General features: G+C 36.8%; 1 long non-coding RNA gene across 2 annotated transcripts in view; it reads right to left on the minus strand.

Annotated features, from left to right (window-relative positions):
- Window positions 1–2,071: 2,071 nt before the first annotated feature.
- Window positions 2,072–15,290, minus strand: part of LOC124960513 (uncharacterized) — a 107,303-nt gene continuing 94,084 nt past the window's right edge. The window contains exons 2-4 of one of the 2 annotated variants that reach the window (XR_007104085.1): window positions 7,060–7,138; window positions 3,298–3,430; window positions 2,072–2,261 (exon numbers count right to left, since the gene is read on the minus strand). This is a non-coding gene — a long non-coding RNA (uncharacterized LOC124960513). The remainder of the gene's footprint in view (window positions 2,262–3,297; window positions 3,431–7,059; window positions 7,139–15,290) is intronic. The other variant, XR_007104087.1, reaches the window with a different exon arrangement.

A 15,290-nucleotide genomic window follows, 5' to 3' on the forward strand; every position in this document is an offset into this window, starting at 1 on the left:
TCTGTGGTTCCAGAGCCTTCTGTAAAGACTCTTCTGTCCCCAGATACTGAGCTATAGTAATATACCTTTCTGAAGACTTTTCTTTGTATTTCCATCCCTAGGTATTTTTGTGGTTCTCTAGTGTTTTTAACCTTGGGGATGGCTTTCAGTTTATTCTAGATCTTTCTAAGTAGCTCATGATATTAAAGTCCCTTTCTTGAAGTAGTACTACTGTTTGGCTGCCTGAACCTGACAAACAGGACCTTCTTCCTCTCAAGCCCCATTAGAATTCTAGCATGAATCATGATTTTATCTTGGGGTCATCTGCTCAGCAAGTACCTGTTTTTACTTTCTGCATCCACCATTATGAAAGCTCTTGTCTTCTACTTCTTGCTCATTCTGTTTCATTCCATCTGTCTGTCTGTCTGTCTGCCCATCCTTACCTGTTTTTGTCTTTTTTTTTTTTTTATCATGCTGCACCCAGCTCTCTTAGGTAAGAGAATGGGTGAGAACCACTTTTCTTGAATTTCTGCTCTTGAATTCATTCTGGTCTCAAAACTTTGGACTGCCACCTTTGGTCACTTGGACTACTCATTCATTACATGGCACCCCATTCTTTCCTCAACCCCAGATCTAATCATCTTTATGTTTCTGTTCTCTCACAGATGACAGGAAACTGGAGAACAGAGACAACCTTTCAATTCTATGTCCCTAAAGCCCTTTACAATGCGTACCCTAAGTTAATGAATCACTGTGAAGGTAAGCGATGGTTTAGTTTAGAGAGACTGAGGGTAGATATTATTTTTGAGTTATATGGAAGATTCTTTTTTAATTTTTTTAGTTTAATAGGAGCATGAAATTCGATAGTTGGAGAAAATTCTAGAGACCCAGCAGACATCTAGCAGTTATTTTTTGTTGTGGTGAATAAAAGCTAGCATAAATTGTAGCAAGTTTTTGAAGTATAGTTTCAAATGGACACATGGACATACATTCTGAGGACAACAACCAAATACGCCTCATCCTCTCATCCTCCAGTCCTGGTTATCGGCATGAAAATAGTGTCTATCCACCCACCCTGGGTTCCATAGGAGTCTGGCTGCCCCTGAGGATTCTCATGGCACCTGCTGGCCATAGATTTCTAGAGTAGGGCTGAGTTTGGTAGGCTTGGGGAAAGTTGGAGAAACAAAGAACTTGATTAGTCTTATAATTTCTAAGTAGTTAAATAGAAATATGTGGTAATTAAATTGAAATGTGATCAGAATAGTTTAATGGGGACTAAAACCAGAAGACAGGAAAGGGGACATAGCCACTTAATCTGTAAATATCACATAAAAATTTTAATAGCTTTTCCTACATGTTTATGTACTTAGCTGAGGGCCATTTGAGGTTGGAAATGGTCTTTTATTTTTGAGCATAGCAGAGGAGCAATATTTATTCTCTCAGTTTCAGTTCCTTTCTCCTGCTGCTCTGAGAAACCATTTTAAAACGAGGCCCTTCATGTGTCCAATGCACTTACCCTGCTGTCCACTCGGCCACATGCAGGAGGCATGGAGTGGTTCCATCTGCTTTAGCCATACCAGGAATGATGCCTGCAGCAGTGCAGCCTGTTCCTGGACCCAGTCCTTCAGTGCTGTTCTCAAACGGGAAACTGGTATTTAATGAAAGGCTTATCCCTATGTCGGTTAAATCAGTACTGGTAGAGGCAGAAGGAAACCCAAGAAGCAATGTGAAACAAAGGAACTTAACTTCAAAAGTGATGCAGCCCTGTGGGTAGAGAGTCTTTGAGACTAGAGAGCTAGGTTTGAAAGCTGGCTCTAGTGTTCATGAATTATGGGCTGTGTAGCTTTGGGTGAGTTATTTGACTCCTCTGTTTTCCCTTCTGCAATTAGAGAATTACTGGACAAGAGCTTAAACTATCTCCAAATTCCCTTCCTATGACAATACTCTTTAATGTTATGACATTTTGTTAGCACCATGGTCGTGGAGGTAACTAACTTCAAGGGAGATGGAGGATAAAGACACATTATTATAGAGTATGATTTTCCAGAGTTAATCTCTTTTTTAATTCTTTGCATATGTGTAATTTTCCAGAAGTCTTTTAGTCTTTTTGTTGTTGTCGTAGGAATAAAATTACTGCATAAAAGAAAGAAGCCTCAGAGCCAACAGTGAAATCATGCAGGTTGGTCCCTTCTGACTCTTCTTACAGGTAGATCCACTGAGAGACAAAAACTGATGAATTTCCAACTGTGGAGTGACAGCATTTCAGTGGTCTGAAGACTCACCTGTAGCAAGGGATAAAGGACATAGAGTATTTATCTCACTAATTCAACAAATAGTAATTAAGCATCCACTATGGGCCAGACTCTGTAAGAAGGAATCTAATCAACTATTTCTGTGAAAATGTATATCATATCTCCTAGTTCACATTTGATCTTGCTTAAAATCACCACTGTCAGCTCCTAAGTTGAGAGAAGTCCTAGAGAAGAGGGTTTCCTGAAACCCCAGTTAGAGGTAGACACCTACAGTATCTGTGCATGTTAGCACATGATTTATGATTCTGTTTAACATTTGTTTCATCCTGCCTTCTGTTGGAATTAATTGTTTCTCTATTTCCTCACTCTACTACATAATGTGTCTTTTTGAGAGTAGGGCCTATCTTACTCACTTTGATGCTTTCCATTTTCAGTTCTTAGCATAAAGCTTAGCATATAATAAAGATTAACAAATATTTAAGAAATATGTATAAAAAGGACTGGGGATTTAGCTCAGCAATAGAGCACATGCCTAGCATGTATGAGGCCCTGGGTTTGATTCACAGTACTGAAAAAAAAAAAGAAAAAAAAAAAGAAAAAAAGAATATACAAGAGTAAAAAGAGCTAATTCTTATTTGGTTCTAGTCACATATTAGGGGTAATTCTCATTACTTTACATGCATGATCATAATGTAATCTGAGATAGGTACTACTATGACCACTTTACAGGTAAGGAGACTGAGACTCAAAGAATTTCTAATTGGTACGTGACCTTTGTCAAAGAATTTGAAATGCATGTATTCTTAACCACTGTGTTACACTGTCTCCCAACAGAAAGAATAAGTCATCAGTGATTAATTCATATAGATGAAAAAGAAAGTGGATATCATCAGTTCTATTTCCAGGAGCTCCAATGATAGTGTTTAGCTAGAGATTTGACTGACGTTTAGAAACCTGCATATTAAGAATGATGACCTATTTTCTTATTTGGTTGCTTGTTAATGCATTCAATATTCAAATCATCCTTCCTACAACTCTCTTATGTCTTAGAGATAAAGTGACTCACTGGGTAAATGGAAAAGCCAGCATCCCAGTTTTCATCTTCATCACCCCAATAGCAGTCAAGAAGCATGTGTGAGATGGGTGTGATGAGCTCCAGGCGGGCGGTTGTAGCTGTTGTGACATGGCTGGCTTACTCACTGCAATGACAACAGAACTGTTCAGATACCCAGGATACAGGATAAGTGTAGCTGTGCACTTGGGAACATTTGAAATCAGATCCAAGTGACTGGGTATTTGCAAGGATAGCGTGGGTGGCAATGCACAGTTTAATATGGACAGTCACATGCACATATTGTCACGTGAAATTGATAATAACATCATACCAAGCCACTCTGAAACTCAGGGATTATCAGCTAAACCTTTAATATGTAGAACATTCTAACTATCCAGAGGTTAGAAATGTCGTAATAGTAAAATACACTCTCTGTTCAAAATTGTTGAGAAGAAAACTAGTCAGGATTTTTGTTTTTAAATAGGATCAAAAGATCTGGTATTTATTGCAACCGGGGCAGGTGGAAGGATGGTCCTGATATATAATTCTCAGATATCCACATCTCTCAATCACACACTTACTGGGACAGGCATTTATGTTAGAAGAAATCAGGTAAGGTCTGGGTCTTCTTAATGTACTCAGCTCCCAAGGATACTTATAAGTTGACATTTATTTTATTGACTTCATTTAGAGCTAACAGTAGTCCTGCGATTAGGAGATTTGTGAAAACCTTAGAAAGTCAAAGTTCCCACTTCTGGGTGGGTGCTACCTCACACCAAGTTGCACAGCTGGATTTTGTCCCCAGCTCACCCACCTTGACTGGGACCCCTTGTGCAGTATACAATGTATACAATTGCCTATGGTGGTCCTGCCTTCACTGTGCCAGGTTTGACCCTTAGGTTAGCAAATACATTATTCAGTCATCTTTTGGCTGGAACCAAATGTGAATTAGCTTTACCCTAAAGCAAGGGCAATTAGAAAGTTTGCTTAACTGAGGACAGGGTAGTGATATGACTGGGACAGGAAAAAGATGCCTTACATGAAAACTTGATCTTTTCATTCTTTCATCTCTGCTCTTCTCTGTAGAATTTTGATCATCACTATGGATTGGATTTCTTCCCCAGGATGGAGACTATGGCTTCTCATGGCTCTATAGTTACACTGTACTGTTTTAGGAAAGAACATTAAATGTACTATAACTCTCTAATCCCAAGATAAAAGGTCTCAGTGACAAGTTTTGATTGGCTCCATTTGCAGCAGGTGCACATCTTTGGCCTAACACTTTTTCTAGTTAAATTGGATATTTCGTTAGTTTCCTTAAGGGTCAGGTGCTGACCATGACCAAAAATACGGATGTCTCCTCTCAAAGCATATGCTTGGTGTGAGAAGAAATAAATATTTCCTCAATAAAAGAAATCACAGAAGTTCGTTCCTGAGCCAGGAGAATAAAAACAATAGATGCCCATTTCACAGTTCCTTAAATTCACACTCTTTAGTATCACATTTCTGAAGTCTTATAGACATCAACTCTGTTGCTCCAATGGAAGCACCAGCAGCTCACACAAATAACTCACGAGTCATTAAAATGTCAATAGAACCAACACAACATTTCCCTGCAGAAAAGCTCAGGAAAAGCCACGTTATTAAGAATTACTGGTAAACGTGGAAGTCGACAAGGGATAGTAGCTCTATGGTTGCAATTTTTAATAGCCTCAGCCCAAGGCAGGCTGTCATGTTGATTTCCACAACAGAGAGAGGAATCTTCTGGGGAGAATGGGCAATATTTTCTGGATTGTGCTGCCTTGTGTGGGTCTACCAGCATGTGTCTCTCTGAGTTATCACCCTCTGTACTTCCTCTTTGCTTGGAAACATGGTCATGGTTCTGAAGGTTCAAGTTCCAGCTTTGTCATTTATGACTTTGTAAACATTAAACCAATGAGTTGTTTAATGGCTCTGAGTCTGCTTTCTCATTAGTAAAATGGAACCATAAAAACATTCCTAATACGGTTTAGTCAGAATTAAATGAAATAATCATGGCAAGCGGTTGGCATAGTGTCTGTATGCTCTCTTTAAAATTTTGCTAGTTTTCTGCTAATTTATTACTGTTGTCATTGTACTCTTACCATTAACAGCCAATTCTGCCTGCCCCAGATGAGTGCCTCACTCTGCTTTGATGCCTTTGTGTGCTGATTACAAAGTTTTACTCTCAAATGGTTACCTTATTTCCATCTTTTCTATTTCCTTAGGAGGTAGCAAATTGTTGCCCCACGGAGCAACTGCAATTTTATATACTTAGAGAAGTCACAGACAGATATTGGATTTCAGCTTTGAAAATTGTAAAACAAGTTTGTCACCAAAAGTACTTGGGAAGAATCTGTGCAAAGATTTTTTTCCTTCAAGAGGCCCTTCCCTGTTGAGCATCAAGTATCTTTGAATCCATGGGGTATACAGGCTGAATAGAAGTAAGGTTTCCTAGAACAAGTTTGAGACCATTCTTGTTTGGGGCTTGGTAACAATAAATTTATATAGAAAAAGCAATGGCCTTTCTGTTCCTTGAAACTCAAGTCAAGGCAAGCTTAAAATTCCCCACCCTCACAAAAAAGATAAATAAGAAAGTAATTTACAGGGATTGCTGGGTAAAAAGCTTGAAATGCTTTAATTATTGATAAAATAAACTAAAGTAAGAGTGTCAGGCAGAGAACACTTGGAAGTACAGCCAGTATTACATGGCGGTTGATTGAAAATGCAAGTTGCAGTATACAGTAGAAGTGAAGGGGAAAATTGAAGAGACTTATTTTTATCAAGAAAACCAATTATGGAAAACTCCAGGTACTTTCTTCAAAGAGGAGTTATTATCAGTGCAGTCTTTGCTCAGTCCCCAATTTTATGTGAACAGCAACTGCTGGTGCCGATGTGATTTAGTCAAGATGGAAAAGACGCTCAGCAAATAATGGTACCGACTGGCGGAGGTGAGCTTGCAAAATGAAAAGTTAGAAGACTGTTAAGGATGAAAATGCTGAGGCTGAGAAATAAAAAATTAATCACACTGAAAGAACTTTGTGTCATTATATCACAAAATTAGTTTTTACTTCTACTTTTGATCCCACATTTTATTAATTAACTTGAAAGGAAGTGTGTTTACATTTAATGTCCTGAGGTACAAGCTCATTTTTGAGGTGCCTTTTCATTTTTGTCCTGGCCTCTCACTTTTGTGATGGAGGTTTGACATCTCAGCATTCTGACTTTATGCTGACAAAGAGCAATGGATCTTTCTTCATTTGCCTCTCTAGACCCATTCTCCATTCTTTTCTATGCTGCTGTGTGCCAGGAGGCTAACTTTCACAGATTGCTGCTGAATGTCTTACCCACTAGTTTCATTTGGATTCAGCAAGAAATTTTTGAAATGAAAGAAATAAAGCTAGAAAATTTTCCCACAGCTTGCGACCTGTTAGGCTGAGAGTTGATAGTTCTTTAAGTTTTCAACTAATAGGCCACATCTCCTAGATGAGAGTTCTCTCCTACAGTTATAAACCCAGATCTGGATCTAATAGTTGAATCAGTGCTTCCTATCAAGGTTCAAATGTGTCCTTCAAGGTTCCTGTTCAATACTGTTGGAAGGTGAAACCTAACAATAGGAGATTAGAAAATAAAGGCTCTTAATTAATATATTAATGCTCTTATTACAGGAGTGGATTACTTATCACAAGAGTGGGTGTGATCTACGTTTTGCCCTCTTTATTCCCCATCTCCCATTTCTGGTGCATGTTCACTTACCCTTCTGTTACGTTGTATCCAGCCCGGAGGCCCTTGCCAGATGGCAGTGCCATGGACTTGGACTTCTAAGCCTCCAGAACTGTGCAGAATAAATTTGTTTTCATTATAAATCATCCAGTTTGTGCTACTCTGATACATCAGCAGAAAATGCATCAAGAACCTTCCTAACATACACAGTTAAATAATTAGAGGTACTGCTGAGTGGATAAAAAGAAATAGATATTGGAGTGGCATCTAATAAGTATCCAAAGTGAAAACCAAAATTGCAAATCTGAAACTTTTAGGAAATTGAAATGCAGAGAAATTTAGAAAGGTGCACAAGGTAACACTGAAAGCAGTGAGGCTGGAATATATTCAAATTTCAAAGACTTTACTTCTAAAACTACAAACTTAGGTCGAATGTCAGTGTTTTTCCCACTTCTCTGGGATTCCAAGCACTTGTTATAATTTGGAAGGTGCAACATCCAGGTTAAGAATACTGGTACCGTACTTACTAGTTCTAGAGTTTTAGGTAAAATATCTATTTACCCTCCAGTTTTCTCTGTTTCTAAAATACAGGTGAGAATATTATCTACTTCATAATATTGTAAGAATTTAAAGTGATAGACAACAATGGACTGCATACTGTGTCTGCCCTCCCTCACTCCCTGCCCCAATCATCTGTTGTACTTCAAACCCTCTGTGTGATTATATTTGCAGGCAGGACATTTGGGAGGTAATTAGGATAGGAAGGTGGAACCCCAGTGAATGGAATTTAGTGCTCCCATATAAAGGGACCCCAGAGAGCTCTCTTGCCTTCTTTCTTCCATCCGAGGGTTCCAGTCTGCAACCTAAAGGAACTTCATCATTACCTGATCATTCTAATACCCTAGTTTTGAACTTCCAGCCTAGAGAACTGTTAGAAGTGAGTTTTGTAAAGAGCTAACCAGTCTATGGCAAGTTGTATAGCAGCCTTAAACAAGATATAGCAAAATTGGATAGAACAGTGTCTAAAAAATAATTACATGTTAACTTAATTCTCATCCTTATCAATATCCTCATCCTTATTTTTACCACCATTAATTCATAAGGTTTTTGTATTGAGTGGTATATTAAAGGTTGTGATAAATGGTTGCATTCATGATATATGAAGTAATTATAGCTATAAGATCTGAAGTACATAGAAAGGAAGAAAATCAAGAATGACCTCAAAACCTTTGGTTGAAGCAACCATTAGAACAAAGTTGTGTCAGGAGCTGTGGTGCACACCTGTAATCTCAGCAATTTGGGGGACTGAGATGGGAGGATTGTAAGTTCAAGGTCAGCCTGTACAATGTAGCAAGGTCCTAACCAACTTTAGTGAGACCCTGCCTCAAAATAAAACACTAAAATGGACTTGGAATGTAAGCTCAGTGGTAAGGTGCCCCTGTGTTAAATCCCCAGTACTAAACAAAACAAAACAAAAACCCTAAACCCACCCACCAACCAAACAAACAAAAACTTAAAAAAAGAACAAAGTTGTTAAGGGACAGGATGATACTACATTGTAGGATGTAAAAAATTATGATAATCTTTGAGATTGGCACCAGGTATCCAAGGTATACCATAAATATGCCATCATTAATGTAGACATTAAAATCAAACTAGAGACCAAAGGAATAATCTTCAAATTTATATGAGACTCTTTTTAGTTAGTATGCACCTCAAATTTCTTCCCATTCCTATAAGCACTCCTTTTATTATGAGAGGACACACTAGTAAAAAAATAATAGCACTTTATACCAACCCAAAATCAACATGATCATTCCAATCATGTTGTTTCCTCCTCCAGTCTTTTAACAATAATTTAAAAAAAACCCACATCTGTGAAAAAAGAAACAGGACACTATTAATTCACTTAATGATTTATTTACTCATGAGTTCTACAATATTTATCAGATATCTGTCATATGTCAGACTCTACTATGTGCTGGAGCTCCAAAGCTATCTAAAACTTTGTAATTTGCTCTCAGTGAAACCCCAGGGTCAGAAATGTCATAAAGTAATTGCAAGTCTGATATGATACATAGGTGAAAAGAAGTAGGAAGAGAGTAATTATGTAGGTGGCCAGGGAAGACTTAAGGGAGAAGAAAAAGAGAGGGTTGGGTCTTGAAAATAAGTTGAAATCTGCCCTGCAGAGAATTGGAATTGACAGCATTCATTATGAGCTAAGTGTAGAGGTGAAATGTCTGAGGGAAGTGGAAGAATTGTAGTGATATCCATAGGACTATATTGGAAATCAGGAGATGAAGCTAAACAGGCTCAAGGTCTCTATTATACAGAATCTTAAACTCCATATGAGAGTTTTGCCTTTACATAATACACAGGGCCTTAGAAATAAGGAAGGAGCCAGAACAAATGAACGGTATGAGATATTCTATCAAGATACAGATGTGGGCTGGGGTTGTGGCTTAGTGGTAAAGCATTCGCCTAGCACATGTGAGGCCCTAGGTTCAAGCCTCAGCACCACTTAAAAATAAAATAAAGGTATTGTGTCCACCGACAACTAAAAAACAAAATAAAAACAAAAGATACAGATGCTTCTTGACTTGAGATGTGGTTATGTCCAGATAAACCCATCATAAACTGAAAATATGATAAGTTGAAAAAGAATTTAATACATATAATCTACTGAATATCATAGTTTAGAAACACAATAGAACACTGTACAGAATTTGTTAGTAATCCTTTTGATGGTGTGGCTGATTGAGCTGCAAAACTGATGCTGCCCATAATCATGAGAGAGTACTGGATGGCATATCACCAGTTCAGGGAAAGACCAAAATTCAAAACTTGAAGTGTATTTCTACTGAATGCATATGGTTTTCACACCATTGGGGAATCAAAACAATTATAAATTGAACCATCATAAAATGAGGACTTTCTTTTTTTTTTTTTTTTTTTCATAGAGACCTGATTTATAATTGCCAAACTTGGAAACAACCAAGTTGACTCTCAGTAGGTGAACAGATAAAAAGTGATACATCCACACAATGAAATGTTAATTGGTGTTTAAAAAACAAGTTTGCAGGTACAAGATCAATGCACAAAAGTCAATTGTATTTTTATACACTACAAATAATCCTAAAATGAGGTCTTTCTATAATCAGTTTATGCTAGGTTTTGCTGCAGCAACAAAGTATTGTCAAATCAAATTTTTGTATTTTCAGTGTCTCCTTGATTGGTTTTGCTAGTAATTCTGTAAATTGTACATTTGCAATATGAGTTTTTTTTTCCTTTTGTACAATTTGAAACTGATACTTCACCTTTCCTTTAATAAACTATTCAAAATCAGAAAAAAAAATCTCAGTGCCTTCCAAAAAGAGATTTTATTTATCACTCATACTACATATGAGCAATATCTCTGCTTCTTGCCTTTTTACACCAGGGTCAAGACCAAGGAACAGTCTTATTTGAGCTCATGGCACTGAGACAAGACTGAGAGTGCAGTATGTTTTTTGCAATACCCATTGCTTTCCATTCAAATGTTGTTCCCCCAAACAAGTTACAGTGTTCAAGACTGATGTCAATGGAATGGAGGGATAGGTACACCTATCATGGGAAGAGAAAGACTAAATGAGGAGAATAAACAATTAGGAACAACCCCAATAAAAAATTTGTGGCAGTATATGTATAGTACTCAATTATTGATTTTTGGGTTTTACCCAGAAGGCAAGTGTGTGCATGTGTTTCTGTATTTTATAGTAGTAGCAGAGATTGTATATATATAATACATATATCCAAAACTCATTTTCTCCTTGTAACAGTGATATGTACATTCCACAAATCTCTGCACACTCTGAAACTTTGCTGATTGCTTTGTTTACTGCCATTAAAATGTAGAGGAAGAAGTAAGAAAACTGAAGAATCTTTGGTCTCATGGTTCTTTCCCAAAATGTTTTCATCAAAAACTCAGTTTTCCATCAACAACTGAAAATCCCTTGGCAGGTAAGTTAATTCCTTAAACAAGGGCCACGAGATTCACCCTGTGGCCCAGAAACTATCCACTTGCAAGCACTAGCGCAATCCAACCCCAAAGCTTCTAGCTGCATGCAGTTCCGTCTCTCCTTCCATTTTGTGGTCAATTATACATCATATTACTTAAGAAGTTGCAAACTGAAATGAAAGAGAAATATATAGCACAGAGAAAATAAGTTATTTTCTGCTTGAGAGAACCATGAGCTTGTGGATTTGGAAATCTCAGAAGGGAAGTCAGAGGCTGGTATTCGTTACCACTGAACCCAATGTTCATTTTAGAAAAGAGAAAAACAGAATGAGGATATTAATCTTTTCCTTATTGCTATGTTACTCCCAAGACCTTGGATAGATGGGCTATCATTCTAGAGAAATAGATTAGCAGTTGGGCTTTTCAAAAGCAAGGCACTAGAGAAAGTGACTTGTTTTCAGCAACTTCATAGTAGTTTCCTGCAAATAGAGTAGGTCACCCCAGGAGAAGTACTATTAAATGTTATTAGAGGCCATTCATAACTGTTGCATGGTCATGTCACTCATTTTTCAAATATAATTTCATATTTCATGTATTCAATCTCACTTGATATTGCATGATATACATTTTGGGCACTAACTTGAGCTTTTACAGGTCTTTTGCCTATTCATAGAGCTCACTAGAAGGAATCTCTAAGTCAATGAGTATAGGTAAATACACTCTTTCTCCTAAGTTCATTGAATGCCTCCTTTGTCTCAGGTGTGTGCAGAGGAATAAAATTATGATGACAAATTAAGCAGAGAACTGGCATGTGTGGTACATATGTTTTAGGGTTTGTTAATTCATTTACATCATTCAACAATATGCATTTATACACTAGACTGTGCTAATTGAGCAAAAATAGATGAAATTTCTGACCTCCAGGAACCTATGTATAATTCATGGCAGAGAAATTTAATCTACAGAGTTAGTATTTTCAGCAATAAACAAGCCCATTTTTCATTTATTTCACACATTCTTTCTGAGAACTTCTAAATCTCAAAAAAATCGGAGAGGATTTGGGATACAAGGATGGATAGGTATAATCCTTACAATTTGTGGGGATTATAGTCTTGATTAAATGTGTCAAAATATTTTAAAGGTATAAAATGTATCATCAGATAAATAATCATAATAACTGTAATAATGAGGATGGTAGTGATAATAACAATAGAAGCTAACACTTATTTGTTCTTACTGTGTGCCTGATGTAATTCACAGAGCTCTCCACGTTTTAACACCTTTCATCCTATAATAGCAAATAACAAGATGAGTATTTTTATCTCAGTTTTACAGTTGAAGTAATTGATGAGGTCTCCATTAACTGAAGAGTCTAGTGTTTTGCTCAAGTCCACATGGCTAGTAGGTGGCAGGATCAGATTTTCAACCCCAATCATAAGGCTTCAAGAGTTGGATGCTAAATAAACCAGGAATAAATAGGAATTTTGTTTTGCAGAAATAGAGAATGCATTTATAGTAAAAAAAAAATAAGTTGCTTATTGAAGCAGAGAAATATGAGTTATTTCAGACAGAGGTAATTAGCAATGCTGAGAGGAGAGGATGGGGTTGGATTTGAAGTGGGTTTTGTAACATGGGCATGGCCTCTAAGCTGTGACATCAGACAGATTAGTAAGGTGAATTTCAAAGCATGTTCTTAAGTGACATTTAAAAAGTCTTTTGTACCTATCTTCATGAGTAGGAAGGTCTAATTAAGTTTGGAGAATGTCTTGCAGGAACATCTGAGAGTGAAATATGAATAGTCCTACCTTCCAGAAGGTTTTCTGTTAGGAGCCTCAGAGTGTGAAGAGATTTCACTACAGAGAGAAGACATGGTTCCAGGTTTGCCCGATTTAGAAATCACATGAACTGCTGAAAGTAGAGCAAGTTTTGATTCCTCCTTGGTCTTTCCACTATTTATTAGATTGGTGTCAACATTCCTCATCTCCTGTTCTTCCTTCCCCTCTTTTTTTCTTTTTCCTTCTCTCCCTTTTCCATGCTTCCATTCTAAACAGGAAATTACATGTAAAACAAAATAAAGTTTTAGCCTTATGTAATTTGGAATGGATAAGGACCTCATTTCTGAATCTGACTTTCCTAGAAATGAGCATTATCTTTTAAATAAAATTAGAATAAACATATACCTTCATGGAGCCCACAATGTTTTAACCAAAGAGTAGAGTCACACTGGATTTGGTTGGAACTTTATGTTCAGCTATAGGCCACTGGTTTCTGCTAAAGGTTACTTAATGTCATCCATTTCTTTGAAAGTTCCAGAGACTAAAAATAACTCCTGAGTTTTGGTGCATTTGCATGACTACACTGCATAGCATTTTTTCTGGATTACGCAGCACTGGGCTTGGTATTTATGTAAGCAGTATTGTAAGAATACACAGTTTCTTACCCCATAGAATTTCAATGTGTTCAACAGCATAGATCTACTTTGAGAAAAAATGAGATAGGAACTTTGAATACAGACAAACCAGAAAGTTCCAAAACCATATTTGACTTTAAGGTAATTCTATAATAAAACAATTTTGTATGCAATGAAATATTCACAATGTGATTCAGTTTCATAGACGTTACTTTTTTGCATATAAGATTTTTGTATCACACCTATCGCATGAAATAAAGAATAAAATTCATTGAGTAGCTTTTCTACTTTAAGTTGTTTTAAAAATAATAGTGATATTCCAAGTTTCAGGGTAAAAAAATAAGTAGATGGGAGCATTATGGAACTTGGTGTTTTAAGCATGATGTATAAGGCTAAGAGTGCAATATCTATAAATGGAAAAGTCTAATGAGAACCATGGACACAAAAATCCAACACCAGTATAGATTTTCATGGTTTTTATTCCAGGAAAGGAGAACTTAGCACTCAAAATAGGATGTGTAGTTTTCCAAACCAATAATTAACAGAAAAAAATAGTTGATGTGGATTTTCTGAGTCATTGTATATCGTCTTCGAGTCATCTTTCTAATTAGCTGGGGGCATCCATTGGGATGCTTTGCTAAGTTAAATGATATAGTGCAGTGTTGGGAGTTTGACAGGTTGACTCTAGTACATTTCACTGGGAACATTTTAACAAGATAAAGCTTTAAAATACCATTTTATAAAAATGGGTGAAATGAATAATTTCAAAATCTCCATAGCCATACTTATTGGAGAAATAGGACAAATGCCATCTTAGTGTTTGTATTTAACTTTGACTTCTAATACAGGCAACCACTTCAAAATGGTAATTAGTAAATCAGTTCATAGAGAGGTAGGGCGAAAACTATGGAATGAACCTAACTAACAGGCATCTCTTAATTCCTCATTTACCCTTCCACCAAACTGTCAATTATTTTGTTCTTCTGGTACGTATTTTCTTCCATGAAACCCTCAGATCATGGGCACACCAAGACGAGAAGATATAGAGAATGGCAGTAGAAGGAGACTAGCTTACCCACATTCATTTCTCAGGAATGGGTCACTGGAGTTGATTACAGAAGTGTTTTAACAAAGAGTAATTACTAAGGATGAAGTCTCTAAGGTCAGACAAACTTCAGACTGAATCATCCCCTTCTACTTATTAGTGATGTGACCTTGGGGGAAGTAATTGTTTCTAAGCCTTACTTTTTCTAATTGTGCAATGGAAATAAATAATATATATTTCAGGATTTTTGAGGATTAAATTAAATAAGTACAAAGTAACCATCACTAATTGGTTACTATTAATATTACTCTTATCAGGTTTGCATTAATTAAAAATTTTCACTGCATAAAATTGCTTCTCTGTAATCCTAGAAAACTACTCTAAATTCATTATCAAGAATTGTTAACAGACAATTACCTATTTCTCTCTTTTCTCTTACCTAGACAAAGGACTATTTATGCTTTAAAAATCACTTCTTGCTGCACTCATCTGCTACAAGGTAACTGAAGAATATCATGATTATGTTATGAAAGAAATATTCAGTTGATGCTCTGAAACATAGCTCGTTGGGTGCTTGGCTTGGAGAATTCAACTTCACTATCAAGCACAAAATAGCAGGAGAAACTAACCCTGGTTCAACTACAGATGAGATCCTCTAAACAAACTTCAGCTCGGCAAAATCTTGACAATGGTGAAAATATGGGTCTCAAGAGTCACAGTGTCCCTCAGCCTAATTTCATCTGCTCTTTATTAGAAGGGGAAGGAGATGAAAAAGAGAAGGAGCCCCTGACATACAGAAGTTAACCTGATAC

Source organism: Sciurus carolinensis, chromosome 11 (genome assembly GCF_902686445.1).
Source record: "Sciurus carolinensis chromosome 11, mSciCar1.2, whole genome shotgun sequence".
Lineage (NCBI taxonomy): Eukaryota > Metazoa > Chordata > Mammalia > Rodentia > Sciuridae > Sciurus > Sciurus carolinensis.